Source organism: Oncorhynchus keta, unplaced genomic scaffold (genome assembly GCF_023373465.1).
Source record: "Oncorhynchus keta strain PuntledgeMale-10-30-2019 unplaced genomic scaffold, Oket_V2 Un_scaffold_5444_pilon_pilon, whole genome shotgun sequence".
NCBI classification, from domain to species: domain Eukaryota; kingdom Metazoa; phylum Chordata; class Actinopteri; order Salmoniformes; family Salmonidae; genus Oncorhynchus; species Oncorhynchus keta.
The window spans coordinates 965,810-972,500 of NW_026290960.1; positions in this window are offsets into that span (position 1 = coordinate 965,810).

The following is a 6,691-nucleotide window of genomic DNA, read 5'->3' on the forward strand; positions in this document are numbered from 1 at the left end:
AACCCTGACTCTCACCACTGACTCTCAACATTGACTCTCACCACTGACTCTCAACATTGACTCTCAACACTGACTCTCAACACTGACTCTCAACCCTGACTCTCACCACTGACTCAACATTGACTCTCAACACTGATCCAACCCTGACTCTCAACACTGATCCAACACTGACTCTCAACACTGACTCTCAACATTGACTCTCAACACTGACTCTCAACCCTGACTCTCAACACTGACTCAACACTGACTCTCACCACTGACTCAACATTGACTCTCAACACTGATCCAACACTGACTCTCAACACTGACTCTCAACACTGACTCTCAACCCTGACTCTCAACACTGACTCTCAACACTGACTCTCAACCCTGACTCTCAACACTGACTCTCACCACTGACTCAACATTGACTCTCAACACTGATCCAACACTGACTCTCAACCCTGACTCTCAACACTGACTCTCAACACTGACTCTCAACCCTGACTCTCAACACTGACTCAACACTGACTCTCACCACTGACTCAACACTGACTCTCAACACTGACTCTCAACACTGACCCTCAACACTGACTCAACACTGACTCTCAACACTGACTCTCAACACTGACTCAACACTGACCCTCAACACTGACTCTCAACACTGACTCAACACTGACCCTCAACACTGATCCAACACTGATCCAACACTGAGTCAACACTGACTCTCAACATTGACTCAACACTGTCCCTGTTCTCTCCTCTATTACTTATTTTGACTGTTTTGTCCAGCTTATATGAATTGATTGTATATATATGTCAGTATATGTCAGTATACATGGCATTTGGAAAGTATTCAGACCCCTTGACTTTTTCCACGTTTTGTTACCTTACAGCCTTATTCTAAAATGTATTCAATACTTTTTTCCCTCAACAATCTACACACAATACCCCATAATGACAAATGAAAACAAGATTTTATAAATGATTGCAAATTTATAAAAAAAACTAAACAGAAATACCTAATTTACATAAGTATTCAGACCTTTAGCTCAGGTACATCCTGTTTCCATTGATCCTCCTTGAGAGGTTTCCACAACTTCATTGTAGTCCACCTGTGATAAAGTTAATTAATTGGACATGATTTGGAAAGGGACACACCTGTCTATATAAGGTCCCACAGTTGACAGTGCATATCAGAGCAAAAACCAAGCCATGAGGTTGAAGGAATTGTCCACAGAGCTCCGAAACAGGATTGTGTCGAGGCACAGATCTGGGGAAGGGTATCAAAAATGTCTGCAGCATTGAAGGTCTCCAACAACACAGTGGCCTCTATCATTCTTAAATGGAAACAGTTTGGAACCACCAAGACTCTTCCTACAGCTGGCAGCCCGGCCAAACTTAGCAATCGGGGGAGAAGGGCCTTGGTCAGTCAGGTGACCAAGAACCCACAGAGTTCCTCTGTGGAGATGGGAGAACCTTCCAGAAAGACAACCATCTTTGCAGCACTCCACCAATCAGGCCTTTATGGTAGAGTGGCCAGAAAAAAGCCACTCCTCAGTAAAAGGCACATGACAGCCCACTTGGCGTTTGCCAAAAGGTACCTAAAGGACTCTCAGACCATGAGAAACAAGATTCTCTGGTCTGATGAAACCAAGATTGAACTCAAGCGTCACATCTGGAGGAAACCTGGCACCATCTCTACGGTGAAGCATGGTGGTGGCAGAATCATGCTATGGGGGTGATTTTCATCGGCAGGGACTAGGAGACTAGTCAGGATCGAGGCAAGGATGAACAGATAAAAGTACAGAGAGATCCTTGATGAAAACCTGCTCCAGAGCTCTCAGGACCTCAGACTGGGGCGAAGGTTCACCTTCCAACAGGACGACCCTAAGCACACAGCCAAGACAACGCAGGAGTGGCTTCGGGACCAGTCTCTGAATGTCCTTGAGTGGCCCAGCCAGAGCCCGTACTTGAACCCGATCAAAAATCTCTGGAGAGACCTGAAAATAGCTGTGCAGCGATGCTCCCCATCCATCCTGACTGAGCTTGAGAGGATCTGCAGAGAAGGATGGGAGAAACTCCTCAAATACAGGTGTGGCAAGCTTGTAGCGTCATACCAAAGAACCCTCAAGGCTGTAAGTAAAGGGTCTGAATAGTTATGTAAACGTTATATTTCAATTTTGTATTTTTTAAAATAAATTAGCAAAAAAAAAACATGTTTTAGATTTTTTGTTATGGGTTATTGTGTGTAGATCGATGAGGGAAAAAAACAATATAATACATTTTAGAATGAGGCTGTAAGGTAATTTTTTTTTGGAAAAAGTCAAGGGGTCTGAATACTTTCCAAATGCACTGTATGTCAGTATATGTCAGTATAGTCAGTGTACTCTTGTACCCCTTCTCTCCTGAACTGCAGATATTCACATTACAGCAACAATTCAATAAAGATTAACTCAGCATATTGCTGTGGATATGAGATACACATGCACGCAAGCACACACACACACACACACACACACACACACACACACACACACACACACACACACACACACATGCACGCAAGCACACACACACACACACACACACACACACACACACACACACACACACACACACACACACACACACACACACACACACACACACACACACACACACACACACACACACACACACACACACACACACACACACCCGTATATTGCTGTAGATATGAGTTACATGCACACATGCCTGGCAATCTGGTAGGACTGAAGCTAAAATGACACAGAAGCGATTTGATCTCCACATCATCTCAATAATGATGAAAATATGTTAAATTGAATCACAGTTAATTTTATCTTGGGGGTTAAAATCTTTCATTTAATGAATAGACCTATGCGCTAGGACCTCCTCTGCTTATCTGATCTAAAATCAGACTCTCAGAAAGATCTGATATAAGATATGAGACTGTACAGTGTGGTCAGTTCGTAACCATTGTATTATATTGTATTGTATTCTTTGATTTTGGAGCAGTTGTTATTTGTCACTGAGTAATACTGAGTAATACTGTGTAATACTGTATAATACGGTGTAATGCTGTGTAATTCTGTATAATACTGTGTAATACTGAGTAATACTGTGTAATACTGTGTAATACTGAGTAATACTGAGTAAATTGTGTGTAAATAGTGTGTAAATATTGTGTAAATACTGCAATGCAGTACTGTCTGTCTCTGTCTGTCTATCCGTCTGTGTCTCTGTCTGTGTCTTTTTGTCTGTGTCTCTCTGTGTCTCTGTTGTGTTTCTGTGGTTGAATAAAAGGCTGTTTCACCTATGTTAGTTGTGTGTGAGTGTGTGTGAGTGTATCAGTGTGTGTGTGTGATTAACCATACTGTTGCTAGCGTGAAGCAGCCGTTCCCTCAGTCTGAATAAAAGGTTTTCTTTCTGTCACAGAGCACTTCCTTTGTTTCCATGATTCTGTCAAAACCCTGGAGAAAATAGAGGAGGAGGAGAGAGAGGGGAAGGAAAGAGAGGGGGAGGAGGGAGAGGGGAAGGAAAGAGAGGGGGAGGAGGGAGAGGGGAAGGAAAGAGAGGGGGAGGAGGGACAGGGGAAGGAAAGAGAGGGGGAGGAGGGAGAGGGGAAGGAAAGAGAGGGGGAGGAGGGAGAGGGGAAGGAAAGAGAGGGGGAGGAGGGACAGGGGAAGGAAAGAGAGGGGGAGGAGGGAGAGGGGAAGGAAAGAGAGGGGGAGGAGGGAGAGGGGAAGGAAAGAGAGGGGGAGGAGGGAGAGGGGGAGGGGGAAAAGGGGGAGAAAAATCAATGAGTCCCCCTCCGACCACCACAGCACAGCGTCTGGCTGGCAGCTACCATAGAGACAGAAGGAGAAAACACTGAACAGAACACACAGAGGACAGAGAAGGAGGGAGAGAGAGATAGATGGAGGGAGAGAGAGAGAGAGAGAGAGAGAGAGAGGGAGAGGGAGAGGGAGAGGGAGAGGGAGAGGGAGAGAGAGAGAGAGAGAGAGAGAGAGAGAGAGAGAAATAAGGAAACAAGATAAATGTTGTTCTGTCTTTCCCCCTGAAGGACCAGAGATCTCATTACCTCTTATTGTTAGTAGAAGAAGAGGACTGTGTGTGTGTGTGCACTGTATAGCTCGTACGGGGTGGTTATAACGTTGCATTCTGAAAATCACCCTTTGATGAATTGTTAATTGGAAGTCCGTCCAGGTAAACGGGACACCAGGAGATGACATCAAAACCAGCCACTAGGTGGAGCGGTGAGCGCTATTACCATTAAGTTGGCTTGGGTTTGAGCAGTGTGGACAGGGATGGCAGATGGGCGTAAACTGCAAGCTCCGGCTCCGAGTGTCGCTTGTTCAATCACACTTTTTTATTTTTTATTTTTTTAACCCTATCCTTAACATTGACTCTTAACAATGCTTTTCCAATATTTTGTAAAACTTCAGCCAGTATTTTGAAAGTGGTGCTCACGAGCCAATTCTGTAGTACGTCATCCATTTAGTGTGATATGTTACGAATTTTGCAATTCATGTAATATGTTACTAATCCAATATGTTATGATTTTGTTATGCTTAAGATCCTGGACTGCATCTTGGACTGCCTGACATGATGACTCCTTGCTGTCCCCAGTCCACCTGACCGTGCTGCTACTCCAGTTTCAACTGTTCTGCCTTATTATTATACGACCATGCTGGTCATTTATGAGCATTTGAACATCTTGGCCATGTTCTGTTATAATCTCCACCCGGCACAGCCAGAAGAGGACTGGCCACCCCACATAGCCTGGTTCCTCTCTAGGTTTCTTCCTAGGTTTTGGCCTTTCTAGGGAGTTTTTCCTAGCCACCGTGCTTCTACACCTGCATTGCTTGCTGTTTGGGGTTTTAGGCTGGGTTTCTGTACAGCACTTTGAGATATCAGCTGATGTACGAAGGGCTATATAAATACATTTGATTTGATTTGATTCGATCTTTAACCATTCGGAATGAATGTCTAAACTTTCTTAATGTGATGTTTATGGACAAACGTCGGCTTCTGCAGTGTGACTTTGAGAGCTTGTTGCAAAAAAAAGAAGTAGGATTTTGAGTGTGAGCATGCACACACACACACACACACACACACACACACACACACACACACACACACACACACACACACACACACACACACACACACACACACACACACACACACACACACACACACACACACACACACACTTTCAGAGTGTGCACATCTTCAAAGGAGCTCTTGAAAGAGGTAGAAGGACAGGATATACAGAATGTGAGTGTGTGAAGAGGCTTTCAAAGAAATACAAAAACAAGATAAGAGGATGATGATGATAATATGATGAGGAGGAGGAGGGGGAGAAGAGGAGGATGAGAAGAACGAAGACAAAGAAATGGATGTGGTGCTTATATGTATTTTGGCTCCCAACGACCAGATGGGAGTTTGTGTAAGTGTTCTAATTACTTAAAGACCACGGAAACTCAAGCAAAGCTTCAGGAAAGCAGGAAAGGTTATTTGAGTGAAGCACAGGGACGGAATATTGTGCAAGCAGAAACGCACACACACACACACACACACACACACACACACACACACACACACACACACACACACACACACACACACACACACACACACACACACACACACACACACACACACACACACACACACACACACACACACACACACACACACACACACACACACACACACACACACACACACACTACTCTTGTCTTCTCTCTTAGCAGTACCCTACCTCTCTGGCTCTTCTGTAGCCAAACTCTCTTATTACGTCACAGTAATAAATCTAGATTTCTCTCATTGATCACGAAAGGACCTTCTGCAAATAACATTTCTAATTTAAAAGCTAATGCACAAAAAGCTTAAAAATCAATTTTTATCCCACTAAAGCCGGGCTGTATTGCGAGAAAGCAGGCAAAAATCAAAGGCAATATATACATTTTCCAGAGGAGTCATTACTTTGTGGTACTCTGTTCTACAGAACTGAGCTGGGCAGGACATAATACATATAGTTTTGGGGTGGATTGGGATGAGACGGTGTAAAAGTTGAGATGTGTGTTATGTTAGGACTATTAGATTTATCATAGTGCTGCCATTAGGGACAGGGCTGATGGGAAAAAGAACATCACCTTAAAGAGATTAGAGGTGGATGGACACATTATGGAGTGAGGTCATACTGTACCTCCCCAAAACTATTACTAACAAACCTCTCACACACGTCTGTCTGTCTCAGGTCATCCCCAAAACTATTAGTAACAACCCTACTGTACACACACAAGTGGTTTATTCTAAAACAGACAGACATACGGACAGACGGAAGGACAGACGGTGGACACATCGACAGACAGGTATGCAGGCAGACAGAAAGATGGACAGACAAGGCGTGCACTTGGGACAGCATAAGCCCATTACTGAGAGTGAGGTAATCTCCCACAAACTATTACTGGGAACCCTTTCACACACTACTGTCTTAGGTCATCCCCAAAAGAGTTTAGGGGTGCATTCAGGAACACTGCCAAATGTCTTGTTAGACAATTCCCTGTGACTTGACCTAGTTCAAAAGTATGTGCGTGTTTGTGTGTGTGTGTGTGCATTTTAGTGTGTCTACTGTACTGTATGTGTGTGTGGTGCCATTTAGTTTTCAACCAGGTCACCTGTGATACAAGTCAGTATT